The 20,835-nt window shown below is 43.4% G+C and overlaps 1 protein-coding gene and 2 non-coding genes across 3 annotated transcripts in view; all 3 read left to right on the top strand.

Annotated features, from left to right (window-relative positions):
* Positions 1-20,835, top strand: part of LOC126334527 (spindle and kinetochore-associated protein 1-like) — a 424,403-nt gene that overhangs the window by 190,332 nt on the left and 213,236 nt on the right. The gene's annotated exons all lie outside the window — the stretch shown is intronic.
* Trnap-cgg (transfer RNA proline (anticodon CGG)) lies at positions 4,900-4,971 on the top strand. The gene has a single exon. It is a non-coding gene; the product is annotated as a tRNA-Pro (tRNA).
* Trnay-gua (transfer RNA tyrosine (anticodon GUA)) lies at positions 14,640-14,729 on the top strand. Its single transcript is given in 2 exon segments — positions 14,640-14,676; positions 14,694-14,729. It is a non-coding gene; the product is annotated as a tRNA-Tyr (tRNA).

Here is a 20,835-nt window from a genome sequence, read left to right as displayed (position 1 = left end):
GTTCTGCATCGCCATAAATATCATCCTTACCGTATCAGTCTCCACCAAGAATTAACTGGTACGGATTATATACTTCGAATTGAATTCTGCCGATGGGCTCAACTTCAGATTCAGAGGGATGACACATTTATTAATTTGATTTTATTTACTGTCGAGTCTACTGTCACGAACCATGGAAATGTTAATTTACATAACATGCATTATTGAGCAACTCAAAATCCATGTTGGCTGCGCCAAATTATACACAAAAAACCGTGGTCGCTGAATATATGGTGTGGGATCGTGGAGGACAGAATTATAGGCTGCTATTTCATCGAAGGAAATCTTAATGACAGGATGTACACCACATTCCTGCAAGAAACATTAGGTCTGTTATGGGAAGAAATACTTTTAGGAGGCCGGCCGGAGTGGCCGTGCGGTTCTAGGCGCTACAGTCTGGAGCCAAGCGACCGCTCCGGTCGCAGGTTAGAATCCTGCCTCGGGCATGGATGTGTGTGATGTCCTTAGGTCAGTTAGGTTTCATTAGTTCTAAGTTCTAGGGGACTGATGACCTCAGAAGTTAAGCCGCATAGTGCTCAGAGCCATTTGAACCTTTTTTTTTACCTTTGGGAACAAGGAACAGAATGTGGTATCAACATGATGGGTGTCCGATAAGTTTTTCGCTGATGGCTAGAAATGAGTTGCAGAGACATTCACAAACCGTTGGATTTGACGCCGAGGAGATGTGCCGGCTCGTTCACCAGACTTGACACCTCTGGATTTTTTCTTGCGCGGATTCGTAAAAGACATTGTTTATAAAGACGTTCCCACTACACCTGAAGATATAAGGAGAGGTTTTGTCAGAGCATGTGCTTCGATAAGTACCGATGTGGTAAGGAATACCACTCAGTCCATAATAAGAAGATTGCAGCATTTAATTGATACCAATGGTCATCACTTTGAACACCTTCTGTAAATGGACGTTCATGCCACCTTTGTGACCTTATGTTGACCTTCAAAGACCTTACTGTTACACATCATTGGATTCGTCTCGATAGCAGGTATCAGAAAATAAGTACCAAACTATAGCAACCCATTAAAAAAAAGTTGACCTTCATATCTCTGAAGTGACCCCACCTAGCAACAAAAAACCAACGTCATATTATGGCCCCCGTTGTCCCATGCAACTTCTGTTCCACAAAATTTTCAGCTGCTATCATACTTTCGGAGTTATTCTTGGTGACTCACCCTGTATAGTCTTAGTGAAGCAACTTGTATCAGACTGATGATACTGAAAAAGCGAAACCGTTGTTGCAAAGGCTACCATCACAATTCACTTTTGACAAGTGTGGAAACACCCATTTTTCCCTAATATTCGCTGCTGACAGCGACCGATTGTAATAAAAATGTACATACAATTAAAACCGTTTTTAAAATTCGTTTTACTAGTTGCACGTCGCACACACATAAATATGTTTTGTTTTACTCACAGATGACATGCCGTAGTTACAAAAAGTCGCTATTTTTGTTAGTACAACATTGCACAACGTTCATGGAAGACATTAAAAAAAAATCACTTTAGCATATCTTTCAAGAAACAGCCATTGAGAGAAATTTATCACTTGCAAAGCATTAATTCGAAAATTTGAGAATTATGTTTGTCATGTAGTTAAGACAACCTCTCACAACTTTGACGTCGCCTTAATTTACACAATATATTATGGAAATTTGCCCTGGGAATTATCAATGTTTCATTTCACACTACGATCGTGGACACAGATCAACACACTATTGCTAACTGGGCGTGTAAACGCAGGGTCTTTCTGTCGTCCGTTTCCGCTAAAGTTCGGGAAAAGTCAATCTTTCTGTAATTTTTTTCTTAGCTGTGGAGTTTTCCCTTCCCGTCTTGCGTAACTCAATTTCCCGAGATCAGCGGCTTCTGCCTGTGGACTTGGGAACAGTGCTGGATGTGTTGTCAGCAGGTAGGCATGCAGTCTGCCGCTGCCTCCTGGTCGGTCAGGTCGGGAGACGCTCCACGTTAGCCAGAGAAGAAGTATGTGGAAACACACTCCTCTAGTAGTCCTTGCTTTCGAGGTCCACAGTTCTTATGCAACTTTATCAGACGGAACTGGCTGGTAAATTTGCAAATTGGTAGGGGAACACGGGGCATAATGGGATAGTGGGGCACAACGGTATCGCGCTGTTTTCTAGACTAGAGAGCGCTACGGCCTATCGCAGTGACGTACTGCTATGTCTCTGAGTGGAAGGGAAGGTCGGCAGACAGTCTGACTCGGTTAAGAGTGCGAATTGTAAGGAAGCGGCTGTCGTTCACGTTTCCAGCTGCGCTTTTATAACTTTTGGTGACTTTCAACGAGAGGTAATCCGTTAATTGTTTATTGTACGCCTCTGAATGATAAGTAATCTTGAAGTACTTTCCGGTCACTATACGTTAGTTATATAATATGTTTAAATCCGTCAGTTATTACAGTTATTAGTCCCCATAAAAGTTGTTAGCTTGAAATGTGCTCTTGAAGTGGAGGTGGACGTGGCGGAACTGAATAGTGTTCCGTTCTGCCCAGCCAATTTTGATGCAAGTGGGGTTCGAACTACGTGTTTATTGTTTTTCTCTAGTCTTTCCAGATGGTGTGAACTTACATTTAAAAAGCTGATAGGCAGGAATGGAATACTAAATCAACGGAAATGGCAGTTTCAGCTGTTGTCTAAAGCCGCGCGGTTCTGGGCGCTACAGTCTGGAGCCGAGCGACCGCTACGGTCGCAGGTTCGAATCCTGCCTCGGGCATGGAGGTGTGTGATGTCCTTAGATTAGTTAGGTTTAATTAGTTCTAAGTTCTAGGCGACTGATGACCTCAGAAGTTTTGTCGCATAGTGCACAGAGCCATTTGTTGTCTGAAATGGGAGTTTTAAAAAAAGAATCAAAGGAGTCTAACGTACCCAAATCAACGTTGGAATGATCAGGTTTGACAAAGAAAATTGTCTAACTGAGTGGGATTGTGTTACATGATTTATTACTAGGCAGCCTACGTTGTCTATTCGCAAGCCTGAAAAATACATTTGCAGCATGTTCAAAATGTTCAACTGTGTGTGAATTCCCAAGGGACCAAATTGCTGAGGTAATCGGTCCCTAGACCAACACACTATTTAAACTAACTTATGGTAAGAACAACAGCGACACACCCATGCCCGTGCGAGGGCTCAAACCTCCGGCGGGAGGGGCCGCGCAATCCGTGAATGGTGCCTCAAACCTCTCGACCACTCCGCGCGACTTTGGTGCATGAGTAATGGCATTCAATAAAGTAACAGTAACTTGGTCTTAAGCGTTAAAAGTATTGAACATTTATTAAAATGACGTTAATGATTTTTTTAAGATACCATATTCCTCAACCTAAATTGTTAATTAAACCATATTTTGTCTTAGTGTTGAAACTGTGTTCCTAATAATTTCAACGTTCATACAATAATTTCATAAAAATTGCCTTATCCCATTCTGCCCCTGTTCGAGGCAAAGCTCGAAATATTCAATCATCTCGTTCAAAAAAAAAAAAATTAAAAAATACATAGCATACAGTTCTAAGTTGTGTAGTAGTGTAGGAGTGTAGTAAGGTAGTTTCCTTTTAAGAAAATGATTTAAAAGCCGGTATAATATAGGTTTTTAAGTGGGTTGGAAACTAGATGTTTTTATAGTTGCTTATAACTCGTCTTTCGTGTTCCAAAATATTAAAAATGCTCCATGCACAAGATTAGCCACTCACTGCCCCCCCCCCCCCCCTCCCCCGCAGAAACACTATCGTATGAGTGCCCACGGCAGAGAGGTCAGTGTACAAATACATGTTCCCTATTGAAGGGGTTGCCTAGTAGCTGGCACAGACCTCTTCAGCTTTAACGCACTATAGCGTTGTTAGGTGACAGTTCTTACTCGAACTAAGATAGGTGTTGATATTCGTACAGTAGATGATTCTGTATTTCTCTGCTGTCACAAAAAAGTACTCATTTAATTGAAAACAGTCAATAAGTAGACACGTATTTAGTACTTCTGTTTTGCTCATTTGCTATGGTACGACTTCTGACATTCCTAATTGTCATGCCTCAAAATATCGTTATCTGCAGGAAAACAAAGAATATTAAAATTATTTGACGACTAAATTGGCGTCGTAACTCGAAGCAAATTTGTTTAATATTGAGGTAGTCTAGGCGGTATTTCAGGTGAATGATGCGTTGGAATAAAAAATGTCGTATTATGTTCATTTCTTAAAGAAACCTTAACTTTCTTGGTGTTTCGTGTTTCTAAAGAAGGTAAAATACAATTGTAACGCAAAAGGAAATTAAAAGCAGTGTCATACCTACCGTCGTTCGTGACAGATATTATGAAAGGTTTTACAAATATTTATTTTAAGACGTCAGTAACCGTAGTTGTCGTTCAGGAAACATTATCCCCTGCGTATCGAAAGTGTGAGTGCGCACATAAAGTGATATCCTTGAACGCCAGAATGTTGTAGTCCGACTGAGCAGAAGTACTAGAATCCCACAAACTTAACTTTCGACCGCGATACAAAAATTCCTGAAATACGGTAGAGAGTAGAGAGGAAAAATGATGCTGCCTTCCGAACAGAATTATATTGATTTACGCGGACACAGTTTACGTCTCCAAAAAGTCAACAGTAATTGAATCATTCGACAGCTTGTGTCTTTGAAAGTCATGTTTTGTTAAAGAACTCACACAGCTGGAAACCAGACAACCGTATATGTATAGTATGTGAGCGGACGTGAGCCGCCTATACGGAAAACAGTGCAAATCGTGTGGCATTAACTGATGCGATGGCTAAACTGGTCACGAGATCGCAGTTTTCTGCACCGTGTGATCTACTTGTATCTCTTTATATCTTCCAGATGCTTTCACAGTGTGGCTCGTTGGTCTAGGGGTATGATTCTCGCTTCGGGTGCGAGAGGTCCCGGGTTCAAATCCCGGACGAGCCCACATGCTTTTTGCTTTGGTCCATCACCGGCACGGTAGCTCAGCGTGTTTGGTCAGAGGGTTACATACCCTCTGTAATAAAACACTGAGTTAATCGATCATCAACGAACTTCATCGGATGTCTTACGACGTCCGCTCCGAGCACCCGAGCAGATACAACGAACAAAAGTGAACAAAATGAAATTAAAAAAAAGGGGGTACGATTCTCACTTCGGGTGCGAGAGGTCCCGGGTTCAAATCCCGGACGAGCCCACATGCTTTTTGCTTTGGTCCATCACCGGCATGGTAGCTCAGCGTGTTTGGTCAGAGGGTTACATACCCTCTGTAATAAAACACTGAGTTAATCGATCATCAACGAACTTCATCGGATGTCTTACGACGTCCGCTCCGAGCACCCGAGCAGATACAACGAACAAAAGTGAACAAAATGAAATTTAAAAAAAGGGGGTATGATTCTCACTTCGGGTGCGAGAGGTCCCGGGTTCAAATCCCGGACGAGCCCACATGCTTTTTGCTTTGGTCCATCACCGGCACTTTAGCTCAGCGTGTTTGGTCAGAGGGTTACATACCCTCTGTAATAAAACACTGAGTTAATCGATCATCAACGGACTTCATCGGATGTCTTACGACGTCCGCTCCGAGCTCCCGAGCAGATACAACGAACAAAAGTGAACAAAATGAAATTAAAAAAAAAGGGGGTATGATTCTCACTTCGGTTGCGAGAGGTCCCGGGTTCAAATCCCGGACGAGCCCACATGCTTTTTGCTTTGGTCCATCACCGGCACGGTAGCTCAGCGTGTTTGGTCAGAGGGTTACATACCCTCTGTAATAAAACACTGAGTTAATCGATCATCAACGAACTTCATCGGATGTCTTACGACGTCTGCTCCGAGCACCCGAGCAGATACAACGAACAAAAGTGAACAAAATGAAATTAAAAAAAAGGGGGTACGATTCTCACTTCGGGTGCGAGAGGTCCCGGGTTCAAATCCCGGACGAGCCCACATGCTTTTTGCTTTGGTCCATCACCGGCATGGTAGCTCAGCGTGTTTGGTCAGAGGGTTACATACCCTCTGTAATAAAACACTGAGTTAATCGATCATCAACGAACTTCATCGGATGTCTTACGACGTCCGCTCCGAGCACCCGAGCAGATACAACGAACAAAAGTGAACAAAATGAAATTAAAAAAAAGGGGGTATGATTCTCACTTCGGGTGCGAGAGGTCCCGGGTTCAAATCCCGGACGAGCCCACATGCTTTTTGCTTTGGTCCATCACCGGCACGGTAGCTCAGCGTGTTTGGTCAGAGGGTTACATACCCTCTGTAATAAAACACTGAGTTAATCGATCATCAACGGACTTCATCGGATGTCTTACGACGTCCGCTCCGAGCTCCCGAGCAGATACAACGAACAAAAGTGAACAAAATGAAATTAAAAAAAAAGGGGGTATGATTCTCACTTCGGTTGCGAGAGGTCCCGGGTTCAAATCCCGGACGAGCCTACATGCTTTTTGCTTTGGTCCATCACCGGCATGGTAGCTCAGCGTGTTTGGTCAGAGGGTTACATACCCTCTGTAATAAAACACTGAGTTAATCGATCATCAACGAACTTCATCGGATGTCTTACGACGTCCGCTCCGAGCACCCGAGCAGATACAACGAACAAAAGTGAACAAAATGAAATTAAAAAAAAGGGGTATGATTCTCGCTTCGGGTGCGAGAGGTCCCGGGTTCAAATCCAGGACGAGCCCACATGCTTTTTGCTTTGGTCCACCCCTTTCAAGACCTGAAGGGGACGCGCGAGTTGCGCGGGAAATTGGGCCCTGTCTCGTCCCTCAGAGTCTGCGCAAGCACGAGATTCCAAACTGCTAGAATGGAACGAGTGTCCCAATTTAACGGCAAAGCAACGTCAAAGTCACTAGAAATAAAACACAAGCACACAACACAATTCCATTTTGTTCCAGCTACAATTTTTAAAGACTTTTCGTATGGTAGGTGGCTCCAAAGTAACTATAGAAGGATGTTAGTTTTAATATTTAGGTACTGCGCCATGCAGCCAGCGCAATTCATTAACGGAGAATAACATACTCAGTCACCGTAGCACTATTTTTTTCGTTCTTTATAGCTTAATTACGTTAAAGCACCACATATAGCGTTAAAGCTAGGCCTAGTATTCCGAAAAATATTGGAATTGCCCAACTAATTAAATATCTACTTATATACATTAAAGATACCATTAACGTTAAATCTAACGAGATATCGCTGTTTTGCGAAGATCTTTTTTTTAAAAAAAAAGATAAATGAAAAAATAGAATGCATACAGATCGTAAGTTGGATAAAGAGATAACCAAAATAGTTACTTTTTGACTTGTAAGCAGAGGTGGATAAATTGCTGCACCTGGCAACAGGTTGTGCTACGAATCCGACGTTACTGCAGAGTAACCACCTATATGATTGAGTAGGCAGATTTACTATAGTTCATCTACATGACTACTCTGCAATTCACATTTAAGTGCTTGGCAGAGGGTTCATCGAACCACAATCATACTATCTCTCTTCTATTCCACTCCCTTACAGCGAGCGGGAAAAACGAACACCTAAACCTTTCTGTTCGAGCTCTGATTTCTCTTATTTTATTTTGATGATCATTCCTACCTATGTAGGTTGGGCTCAACAAAGTATTTTCGCATTCGGAAGAGAAAGTTGGTGACTGAAATTTCGTAAAAAGCTCTCGCCGCGACGAAAAACGTCTATGCTGTAATGACTTCCATCCCAACTCGTGTATCATATCTGCCACGCTCTCTCCCCTATAACATGATAATACAAAACGAGCTGCCCTTTTTTGCACCCTTTCGATGTCCTCCGTCAATCCCACCTGGTAAGGATCCCACACCGCGCAGCAATATTCTAACAGAGGACGAACGAGTGTAGTGTAAGCTGTCTCTTTAGTGGACTTGTTGCACCTTCTAAGTGTCCTGCCAATGAAACGCAACCTTTGGCTCGCCTTCCCAACAATATTATCTATGTGGTCCTTCCAACTGAAGTTGTTCGTAATTTTAACACCCAGGTACTTAGTTGAATTGACAGCCTTGAGAATTGTACTATTTATCGAGTAATCGAATTCCAACGGATTTCTTTTGGAACTCATGTGGATCATCTCACACTTTTCGTTATTTAGGGTCAACTGCCACTTTTCGCACCATTCAGATATTTTTTCTAAATCGTTTTGCAGTTTGTTTTGATCTTCTGATGACTTTATTAGTCGATAAACGACAGAGTCATCTGAAAACAACCGAAGACGGCTGCTCAGATTGTCTCCCACGTCGTTTATATACATAAGGAACAGCAAAGGGCTTATAACAGTACCTTGAGGAACGCCTGAAATTACTTCTGTTTTACTCGATGACTTTCCGTCAATTACTACGAACTGTGACCTCTATGACAGGAAATCGCAAATCCAATCACATAACTGAGACGATATGCTATAAGCACGCAATTTTACTACGTGTCGCTTGTGTGGTACAGTATCAAAAGCCTTCCTGAAATCCAGGAATAAGAAATCGATCTGAAATCCCTTGTCAATAGCACTCAGCACTTCGTGTGAATAAAGAGCTAGTTGTGTTTCACAGGAACGATGTTTTCTAAACCCATGTTGACTGTGTCAATAAACCGTTTCCTTAGAGGTAATTCATAATGTTAGAACACAATATACGTTCTAAAATCCTGCTGAATATTGACGTTAATGATATGGTCCTGTAATTTAGTGGATTACTTCTACTACCTTTCTTGAATATTGGTGTGACCTGTGCAACTTTCCAGCCTTTGGGTACGGATCTTTCGTCGACCGAACGGTTGTATATGATTAAGTATGGGGCTAATGCATCAGCATACTCCGAAAGGAACCTAATTGGTATTCAGTCTGGACCAGAAGACTTGATTTTATTAAGTGATTTAAGTTGCTTCACTACTCCGAGGGTATTTACTTCTACGTTACTCATGTTGGCAGCTGTTCTCGATTCGAATTCTGAAATATTTACTGCGTCTTCTTTTTTGAAGGCATTTCGGAAGGCTGTGTTTAGTAAATCTGCTTTGGCAGCACTGTCTTCGATAGTATCTCCATTGTTATCCAGACTGAAGCACCTAGAACCGCTCGGCCATAGCGGAGGGAAATGTCCCAAAACAAACATAATAGATTCAGTTATTGTTGACTCTTTGTAGCCGAAAACTGTATCCGCGTAAATCAATATAATTGTGTTCGGAAGGAAGCATCACCTCCTCTCTACTCTCTACCGTAATTCAGGAATTTTTGTATCGCTGTCGAAGGTAAGTTTGTGGGATTCTAGTACTCTTGCTCAATCGGACTACAACATTCTGGCGTCGTCTCTAATACTCGGTTAAAAAACGACTTTTCATAAACTTACGAATCCTACTCGTAACACAACATTGAAAGCGTACAGAATAAACTGCTACGTAGGGTACCACAGCGGGGGACGGGCAGGCAAGCAAGATTCCTTTAGCCTCCTCAGCTTGGCTTGGCTTGGATGGGAGTAGAGCAGCTTGCCCGTTCGGCTGAGAGAGTGCTTGCCCGGCTCCTAACAGGCAAGCTTGGGCAGGTTAAAGGCGGTATCTGTACGCCTCTGCTTGTTGACTCACTGCGTCGGAACACGCCCCAAAGCAACACACTGTGCTATTACAAATTCTACTTCCTTCGACGGTCCTTTTCTATTTAGTCAGGTTGCACCGTTCTGCTTCATTCTGTAGTACTGCACTACAGGGTGTAACAAAAAGGTACAGCCAAACTTTCAGGAAACTTTCCTCACACACAAAGAAAGAAAATATGTTATGTGGACATGTGTCCGGAAACGCTTACTTTCCATGTTAAAGCTCATTTTATTACTTCTCTTCAAATCACATTAATCATGGAATGGAAACACACAGCAACAGAACGTACCAGCGTGACTTCAAACACTTTGTTACAGGAAATGTTCAAAATGTCCTCCGTTAGCGAGGATACATGCATCCACCCTCCGTCGCATGGAATCCCTGATGCAGCCCTGGAGAATGGCGTATTCTGTCACAGCCGTCCACAATACGAGCACGAAGAGTTTCTACATTTAGTACCGGGGTTGCGTAGACAAGAGCTTTCAAATGCCCCCATAAATGAAAGTCAAGAGGGTTGAGGTAAGGAGAGCGTGGAGCCCATGGAATTGGTCCGCCTGTACCAATCCATCGGCGACCGAATCTGTTGTTGAGAAGCATACGAACACTTCGACTGAAATGTGCAGGAGCTCCATCGTGCATGAACCACATGTTGTGTCGTACTTGTAAAGGCACATGTTCTAGCAGCACAGGTAGAGTATCCCGTATGAAATCATGGCGGTGAATCGAGGAAGTACAGTACATACCGACGAAACTAAAATGAGCTCTAACATGGAAATTAGGCGTTTCCGGACACATGTCCACATAACATCTTTTCTTTGTGTGTGAGGAATGTTTCCTGAAAGTTTGGCCCTACCTTCTTGTAACACCCTGTATATCTGGTGGAATTAAATGACCACTCAGCTAACAGTCGACCACACTGTTATTGCGTCTGGTAGTAAGGGCACCTCAGACGCCTAATCGTGAGTCAGCGGGTAATCGTGATTGATATCACATGCACAACACTGACTGTGCGATGCGTTTTCCTTAGTCAGCGTTATGCTTGTTTACTGTAACGGCAACGCGTGTATCCGATAACTGCCAAGTGCAATAATATCGTGGTTGGGTAATACTGACAGCTGCGACCTATACAGTCTTCGGCGAGGAATGAGGAGGAAGAAACGGGTCACGCTGTGGTGTAAGTGTGAAGCTCGTGGGTGTGGCTTTTGTCCCAGGGCCGGCCCGTCCATACTGGCGCGGTTTGCCAGTCTGTACAGCACAGCACGCACTGCGGCCGCTGGCCTTAGCGGCTGCCTGCACTGCCTGTCTGTCTGGCTCCGGGGATGACTAGTGCCAGTACCGGTACACTCTGCCGAGATGCTCTTCTAATTCTGAATCTCTTCTGGGTAACGTCACATGTACGGGCATAAAAAAACATTTGAATATGCCGTCCGGGGTGGCCGAGCGGTTCCAGGCGCTACAGTCTGGAACCGCGCGACCGCTACGGTCGCAGGTTAGAATCCTGCCTCGGGCATGGACGTATGTGATGTCCTTAGGTTAGTTAGGTTCAATTAGTTCTAGGTATAGGGGACTGATGACCTCAGATGTTAAGTCCCATTGTGCTCAGAGCCGTGTGAATCATTTTTGAACATTTGAGTATGATACTTAGAGTAGCGTCAGCATCGGATTTGCCTTGTTCGAGCGATATTACTTCTGTTCCGAAGAAAGCAGCGGGACAAATGGAGCATTGTGACCGAACAGAGTTGTTCTTATGATGGAATCGAGGTGAACTTCAGAGTTACCTTCTTTTGTTGATTCGCTTTGCATGCAAAAAGTTCTGGGTTACTAGCCCAGTTCATCCAAAAGAACTTCTCAGTGTTGTTACAATAAGTTATTTACATTCTACTTTCAATTTTGATACAATATATTACCATGCAATTATAACAGAAACAAAATCTTGCAATATAGATCCAGTAAAAGCTGTAGCTTCACGAGTATCAAAACGAATCAGAATGATGGTAAAACCACATATGATGAGTTGGTTGGTTTAGCCAGTACTTTAATCGAATTCGGACGCCATCAGACCTTCACAAAAAGATGAGGCTTGCAAAACTCAAAGGAGGCGATAAGTGCCGTACAGGATCGTAGTTCGTGACTGGCGACGAGTTGAAGTTTTACAGTCACAATACATATCTGCGTGAAAGTTATACAGGTAGGAGAACTTTGTTTTCTGAGTTCGCATTAGCTTTAAACACTGAAACTAGAATTTCATGCTCGTTTTTATACTTTTTTTTATGATTACATACATACCGAAACAATGGTCATAAGAGAGGAGTGCAGACTCTGATTTTGTCTAGGTAGCAGTAACAGTCGCTCTTCGTCTTTGTTAGGTGCTTCAGCTGATGCATGCACAGTTTTCTTCGCCGTTGTCCACCATTCTACACAAAATTATACTCTAAAACAAAACAAAAAAAACGTACCATGGAGGAACTGTTCGAATGGAACGGAAATCGGTGGATGTGATGTACTTCTACAGACAAACAAATGATAAAAATTTCAGAAAAAATGGCTAATTTATTCACGAGAAAGAGCGTCACAAAATTCAGCAAGTCAATAATGGGTTGGTCCACCTCTGGCTTTTCTGCAAGCAATTATTTGGCTTGGTATAGATTGATACAGCTGGTGGATATCTTCGTGAGGAATATCGTGCCAAATTCTGTCCAATTGGCGCGTTAGATCGTCAAAATTCCCAGATGGTAGGAGGGCCCTGCCCATAATGCTCTACACGTTCTCAGCTGGAGAGAGATCCGGCGACTATGCTGGCCGAGGTAGGGTTTGGCAAACACGGAGACGAGCGGTAGGAACTTTCACCAGTAGTGCGGGCCTCGTCTTGCTGACACGTGATACCGGCTGTGCTGTAATCGGCTGGGCGGCAGCGAGGATTGTATCCCGCCGCTGTCTGGAGTCTCTCCAGTCACGTCTTTGCTGGTCATTCGAGGTCAGTTCGAAGCGGGATTAATCACTGAAGACAATTCTACTCAAGTAAACGAGATTCCAGGCCGAAAAGGAGTCTGGAGACGTCCTGCACGGCGATGGGATACCAACAGTAAGCCATTCGGGTCTTACATTTCAGCAAGATAATGCCCAACCGGACACGGCGAGAGTTTCTACTGGTTGTATTCGTGCTTGCTAAACCTTACCTTGGCCACCAAAGGCGCTGGACTTTTCCCCAACTGAGTCGTTTGGAGTATTATGGGCAGAGCCATTCAACCGTCTCGGGCTTTTGATGATCTGAAGCGCCAATGGGGCAGAATCTGGCAATATATCCGTCAGGAAGGCATCCAACAACTCAGTAAATTAGCGCCAAGCCGAATGTCTGCATGCATAATGGCCAGAGGTGGGACAACGCCTTATGACTTGCTCAATTTGTGCAACTGTTTCTCTTGAATAAATCATCCAATTTTTCTGAACCTGTAATCATTTGTTTGTCTCCACATGTACATTACGTCTAACGATTTCCGTGCCATTCGGATAATCGCTTCGCTTTGCGTCTTTTTTTCTTGTTAGAGTGTATTTTGGCTCTCATTATTATCCGAATACGTTATTACAGGTTCCCCAACACTGCGATGTTACTTTAGGTTGTAGGTTTGATGAATCGCACTGATGGAGGAAATTTGTAACGCTGACGTGTGAAAGTATTTTATTCTTTCTGCAAATGCTTAGTTGCGCCAAGGAAATGGAAAGCGTATGTACCAAAAACGCACAACTTCACGCATATCTAATCACATATTTTCACGAAATATCTTCTCCAGTAGTCATATTCGCCAACCATAATGATCTCTCTTTACGCCAAGGTGATGGCTGATACTCATAGTCTTCCAACTTTGTCGCATCTGCTGCATCTACAATCTCAAGAGTAAATATAGTTGGCGTTTGTAATGTGCAAGTTTTGTCCCATATTATTGAGAACTAAGGTTTCAAATGATAATATTTATGTTAGACCTCATCTTGTTAATGACCTACATCATTATTACTTAATCGAGAGATATCAACTTGTTTTCGTTTAACTGCCAAAGGATTTGAAGGAATGCAAATGTGCTTCCCGAAGATTTGATGTAAAAGCACCGGATGGCTAATTTGCAGAGTAAATATTGATTTTTCTGAAATAATAAATGATCTGGGCTTAATTAACAATTTGTTTGGAGTATAGTAGTGGCAGTTAGCATATGCTTGCTGTGTCAAATTCCGGTGATGCCTAACGGTTGTACCATCTAGTAAATACTTCTCTGTGTCTAAAGTTAACCAAAGGAACTTTAGCTGTGATGAAAACAGTAAATGATGAAAATGACAAATGTTCTAACTTGTCGCTTCCCTTTTCGTCACACTACTAGGAAATCTCTCATTTTTTTGACAACATAAGAGATCTTCTTTCCGATGCGATTTCTCCGTTCCTTACGTGTCTTCCTTCACATCAACAATACGGGCTAAAGAATGTAGGTTGACCGCACAACTTAGTTGGTGAAGGGGTGGCGGACTCTTTGCTCCAAGAGGTAGACCTGTTTGCGAAGAGTGTAATATTCGGATAAACTAACGTATGTCAAATGGGATTTATTTCACGGATGATGTGTATAATACACAAATTGCGAAAAAATACGAACTTGTTTTGTGACATACGCAGATAGTACTCCCGTAGTGAATGCACTGTAAGATCTCGTACCTCAGTCTCTGTTCCTCCACCATTTCCGTCAACACAACTAGGAAAAACCCGTTCCTTCTGACACTTGCGCTGCAGTGATAGAATGAATGTGCGTATGTATAATACCAGGGCACTTGTTAGTGAGCGATCTGTAGTTTAACAACAACGACGGCCGGCGGCCGACCGTTGCTCCGCAATGCTGAAGGAAAGATGTGGCCAGGACGTGTGACACTGCAAGAGCACTACATACGCCCACCTCTGCCTCGCGGGCCACGTGATTCTCCGCTGCGAGGCAGTTCTTATCTGGGTCGAAAGTGAACGCAGTCTGTACGCTCCTTCGGTAGCTCAGTTGGTAGAGCGGTGGACTGTAGTGGTCATTCTGGCAGATATCCATAGGTCGCTGGTTCAAATCCGGCCCGAAGGAATATTTTAAATTTTCTGTTTGTCAGACTTTTCCCTTGTGCGGATAGTTGGACTCGACTGCCGCAGCAGTTTTGAAGGCGCCTAAGAACGAAATGGGATGGATTGAGCTACACGTGTCTACATCCACATAATGTGTACTCCGCAAGTCAATGTACTATGCAAGACGGAGGAAACTTTCTACCGATATTATCATTATATGTCCCATTCCTGCGAGGATAAAATGACTGTCTCTATGCCTCTGTAGGCGTCCTAATCTCCCTTACCTTATTCCCATCATCCCTACGCCAGGTGTACAGCGCTAGCAGCAGAACTGTCAAACAGTTCTCTTCGAATATACCTTCTTTCAGTTAACCCAACACAGTTTCGTGACAACTATCAACTATTTCGTCTTTCTTCCAAAGATTCCCATTTACTGTATAATCCCCCCCCCCCCCCCCCTCTAAGGCCTTGGTACGGCAACCTTATTGATGTACTTTTCAGTAACAAAAACAGTCTAGGTTCCAGAGACAGCAGAAACTTTACTGATGTGTAGGTAACGCATTAGTCATAAATAGCTAATACTTTGGTATGGCTTCATCAAAGTCGCATCCCAAAGTTTTGGCTATTTATGACTAATACTCTACCAGCAGTTCCTGAGCGAATTCTGAAGATGCCTCAAAAATGCGAAACAGTTCAGTAAACCTTCTCCTGTCATAGCAACCCAGACTGATTTTCTTGCGGAAAAGATTCCCTGAGAATTTATGTTCCAATTTCGTATGATCTATATCGACATGTTAGCGTCCGAGCAGCGCGTCACTGAATTCTTTCGGTGCCCGTTGTGATGCCTACTTAATAAGGACTCCAGACGCTGCAACGATATCTAGACTTCCAATAAATCTAAGTCACCCATTCACCTTCCTAATAGTGATTTTAAGCAATCGTCCCGTTTCGAGGAAGCAAGGTTAGGGTTTAACGTCCCGACAACAACGAGGTCATTACAAACGGAGGACAAGCGAGGTTTAGGAAAGGATGGGGAAGGAAACTGGCCGTCCACTTTTAAAAACAACCATCCCAAACTTTGCCTGAGGCGATTTTAGGGAAATCGTAGAAAACACAAATCTGGACGGCCGAACGGGGATTTGAACCGACGTCCACCCGTTTGCAATGCAGGAAGCTAACCGCTCCGCCATCTCGCTCGGTCGTCCAATTTCATATCGTTTGTTAATAATACCACTAAACAGTTGCACGTTATGATGTACTCAATATGTCGACCACTGAACTTGTAATCGGATCCTATCAGGTTCTGTCTTTTTATTACGGGGATTTACCATGCATTTCCCCACGGTTGAGGAGACCAGCAATCCACTACATCAAGTGCCAATTTTGCCCAAGTCTTTCCGCGTTTCCAACGAAGAAACCTTGGTGTAGACAACAACATTGTCAGCGAACAGTTGTATATTTACACCGGTCCTATTAGCCTCTTCGTGAGAGCCGCCTGTAGCAAAAACTAAACTGTTAATACTGTAGAGCTGCTAAAATCTTTATTGTTGTTCTGCATACAATATTAACAGGGCGTTATCGTCAGGCAGATTATAAAATTTAACAATAGTATATATCGCGTGCATATAATTTTAACGTATATTACTCGTTTGTTTATCGCTGTGGAAGACGATGTGCCTAAACAGATACATTGATGACCGTATGACAGCTGCCCACTGCTAGACAGAATGCCGCATGGTGGCGACGCAGGCATGGGACACAGTGAGACGAATGTATAAACGGGCCAGAGGTCATCCTAGAGGCGATACGACTCCCAGATGGAGAGACCAACTGACATGAGACTTTTGTGGCCCGGCAGATTGGAACGAGCATCTCGTACACGGGATACAGGTTCTCGTGCTACTGTCGGGAGCATCTCTGAGAAGTGCTTGAAGAGCGGTGAAACCACAAGTGGGCGACTAGATGTTCGCACCTCATCACAGAATGTGGAGGTCGGAGAAGATAAGCGATGATCTGTGGAAGATCTGTGCACAGAATATAGAGCTAGACAGGCACAGAGGTTTCGGACCGTGCAGCTCAGTAAATATTGTTGAACACGGGGCTCTGCAGCAGACGACCTCTACGCGCTCGCATGTTAACCCAGCGACTTCGACAGTTCCGGTTGCAGTGAGTGGGGATTATCGAAATGATATCGTGGATCAATGGAAGCATGCCGCTTGATCAGATGAATCAAGTTTCACATCACGCCGAAGGTCGTGTCCAGACACAACGTCATCCAGGTGAAGCTTTCAGAGCGCGAGAGCCGCCATTTTTCTCGCCACCCACGCCACAGAAGAACGTTCATTAAAAATCGTAGCAACAGGCTGAATAGCTCATCATATTCATTCTGTACAGTACGCGATACCTCATATGTGGCTACGTGTAAGCCTATCGATTCGTCAGCTTCAGAATCCTGTTTAGCAAGAGTAATAGAAGGCAGATTTCAGACTACCTAACAGATCAAAACGAAAATTTCTGTTTCGACACTGACAATGTTGAGTGTTTATGGAAAAAGTTTAAGGCAATTGTAAAATGCGTTTTAGACAGGCACGTGCCGAGTAAAACTGTGAGGGACGGGAAAAACCCACCGTGGTTCAACAACAAAGTTAGAAAACTACTGCGAAAGCAAAGAGAGCTTCAATCCAAGTTTAAACGCAGCCAAAACCTCTCAGACAAACAGAAGTTAAACGATGTCAAAGTTAGCGTAAGGAGGCTATGCGCGAAGCGTTCGGTGAATTCGAAAGTAAAATTCTATGAACCGACTTGACAGAAAATCCTAGGAAGTTCTGTTCTTACGTTAAATCAGTAAGTGGCTCGAAACAGCATATCCAGACACTCCGGGATGATGATGGCATTGAAACAGAGGATGACGCGCGTAAGGCTGAAATACTAAACACCTTTTTCCAAAGCTGTTTCACAGAGGAAGACCGCACTGCAGTTCCTTCTGTAAATCCTCGCACAAACGAAAAAATGGCTGACATCGAAATAAGTGTCCAAGGAATAGAAAAGCAACTGAAATCACTCAACAGAGGAAAGTCCACTGGACCTGACGGGATACCAATTCGATTCTACACAGAGTACGCGAAAGATCTTGCCCCCCTTCTAACAGCCGTGTACCGCAAGTCTCTAGAGGAACGGAAGGTTCCATATGATTGGAAAAGAGCACCGATAGTCCCAGTCTTCAAGACGAGTCGTCGAGCAGATGCGCAAAACTATAGACCTATATCTCTGACGACGATCTGTTGTAGAATTTTAGAACATGTTTTTTGCTCGAGTATCATGTCGTTTTTGGAAACCCAGAATCTACTCTGTAGGAGTCTACATGGATTCCAGAAACAGCGATCGTGTGAGACCCAACTCGCTTTATTTGTTCATGAGACCCAGAAAATATTAGATACAGGCTCCCAGGTAGATGCCATTTTCCTTGACTTCCGGAAGGCGTTCGATAGTTCCGCACTGTCGCTTCATAAACAAAGTAAGAGCCTACGGAATATCAGATCAGCTGTATGGCTGGATTGAAGAGTTTTTAGCAAACAGAACACAGCATGTTGTTATCAATGGAGAGACGTGTACAGACGTTAAAGTAACCTCTGGCGTGCCACAGGGGAGTGTTATGGGACCATTGCTTTTCACAATATATACAAATGACCTAGTAGATATTGTCGGAAGTTCCATACGGCTTTTCGCGGATTATACTGTAGTATACAGAGAAGTTGCAGCATTAGAAAATTGTAGCGAAATGCAGGAAGATCTGCAGCGGATAGGCACTTGGTGCAGGGAGTGGCAACTGACCCTTAACATAGACAAATGTAATGTATTGCGAATACATAGAAAGAAGGATCCTTTATTGTACGATTATATGATAGCGGAACAAACACTGGTAGGAGTTATTTCTGTGAAATATCTGGGAGCATGCGTGCGGAACGATTTGAAGTGGTATGATCATATAAAATTAATTGTTGGTAAGGTGGGTACCAGGTTGATATTCATTGGGAGAGTCCTTAGAAAATGTAGTCTATCAACAAAGGAGGTGGCTTACAAAACACTCGTTCGACCTATACCTGAGTATTGCTCATCAGTGTGGGATCCGTACCAGATCGGGTTGACGGAGGAGATAGAGAAGATCCAAAGAAGAGCGGCGCGTTTCGTCACAGGGTTATTTGGTAATCGTAATTGCGTTACGGAGATGTTTTGCAAACTCAAGTGGCAGACCCTGCAAGAGAGGCGCTCTGCATCGCGGTGTAGCTTGTTCGCCAGGTTTCGAGAGGGTGCGTTTCAGGATGAGGTATCGAATATATTGCTTCCCCCTATTTATACCTCCCGAGGAGATCACGAATGTAAAATTACGTAGATTGGAGCGCGCACGGAGGCTTTCAGACAGTCGTTCTTCCCGCGAACCATACGCAACTGGAACAGAAAAGGGAGGTAATGACAGTGGCACGTAAAGTGCCCTCCGCCACACACCGTTGGATGGCTTGCGGAGTATAAATGTAGATGTAGATGTAGATCCTGCCAGAGAATGGCAGAGGTTTCCTGCCTTCCTCCCCACGCCACGGTATCAGTGGTTAATCGTAAGTAAATCCGCAAGAGCAAAAGTTCAACTTACTTAAAAAAAAAAAAAAATTTCTGGACAAAACACGTAAGGTCTGCTGCAATTTTCCGACGAGATTCCCACACTGGCGAAAACAGCGAAGTTTCAGGAGCTTGACTCCGAGAACACTTGCTATTATGCGATTGATGAGTAAACATTTGCTGCTGCGAGATGGAAGAGCAAAGACTTGTTGCCGATGAGACGAGCTTTGCTGTTATACAGGAGGACGTCTTCACTTTAGTATTGATTACAGAGGTCCATTGCCGCCGCCACGTTTCGCATTCACGCTGTGTGGGAATGGTAAGAATGAGTCGCCAGTATGCTCACCGTTTCCATATGGACACAATGCTGATTAACTTTCTCCAGGGACTAATTGCATAGTTTTAACATTCGCGGTCAATTAGTTGCTTCAAACATGTATTCATACTTATTTTTTCGTGTTCTTTCTGTAAACCAATAACCTCTTTGGCAGTCAAAAAACAATATCCACGATTTATTCTCATGATTATGCTTTTATTGTGCTCACCCAATTGTGCCAAAGTTAGAGTTGATAATTAAAATCCGTTTTCCATTTATTAAATGCTCTCTTACTTTTCTCAGTGGGTAATTCATATGTTAATGCCTTACAGTAATAAATCTGATTATTACAGTGACTTCTTATCTTGTTTCCTTTATAGATAAATGATACATCCTCTCACTAATACATCCATGAGTGTTGTACCAATATTTTCACGCTTGATTGACAAACCCTATTATCTTGCAATAAGATGTTTCCATTGCGTGACGCCATAGTTTCTTTAAAATCTGAGTGATCTTACGGGGAGGTTCTCTTCCGTGTAGGTCACCAGGGATCGGACTTGTAGCATCTTAGGGGTATACTAAGCAGCTCAACCAGCACCCTACAATGTGATAAATTCTCGAAACGCGCCTGAGTAACAAACATAAAGAGCTGAATAATAAGTAACTTGCAATAAAAAATTATGTATCCTTTGTGACAAATAACCTTACACGTGAGTAAATTCAAGAAGGTGTGTTCTTGACAACTTCTGGAGTGGCGCGATGTGCCACCAGCATACAAAATCTACACTGAAGAGTCAAAGAAAGTGGTACACCTGCGTAATATCGGGGGGAGGGGGGGCGGAGGGGGCTCCGCAAGAACGCGGAAGTGCCGCAACACGAATTGGCGTGGAGTCGAATAATGTCTGAATTATTACTGGAGGGAACTAACACCATGAATCTTTGAGCGCTGCCCATAAATCTGTAAGAGTACGAGGGGGTGGAGATCTTTTTTGAACAGCACGTAGCAAGGTATCCCAGATATGCTCAATAATGTGCATGTCTGGGGAGTTTGGTGGCCAGTGGAAGTGTTTAAAGTAAGAAGAGTGTTCCTGAAACCACTCTGTAGCAATCTTGGACGCGTGGAGTGTTGCATTGTCCTGCTGGAGTTGCCCAAGTCCGTCGGAATATGCAATGGACATGAATGGATATAGGTGATCAG

Source organism: Schistocerca gregaria, chromosome 2 (genome assembly GCF_023897955.1).
Source record: "Schistocerca gregaria isolate iqSchGreg1 chromosome 2, iqSchGreg1.2, whole genome shotgun sequence".
Classification (NCBI taxonomy): Eukaryota; Metazoa; Arthropoda; class Insecta; order Orthoptera; family Acrididae; genus Schistocerca; species Schistocerca gregaria.
The sequence above is the reverse complement of the archived record's forward strand: the minus strand, read 5'-3'. Positions and strand labels throughout refer to the sequence as shown.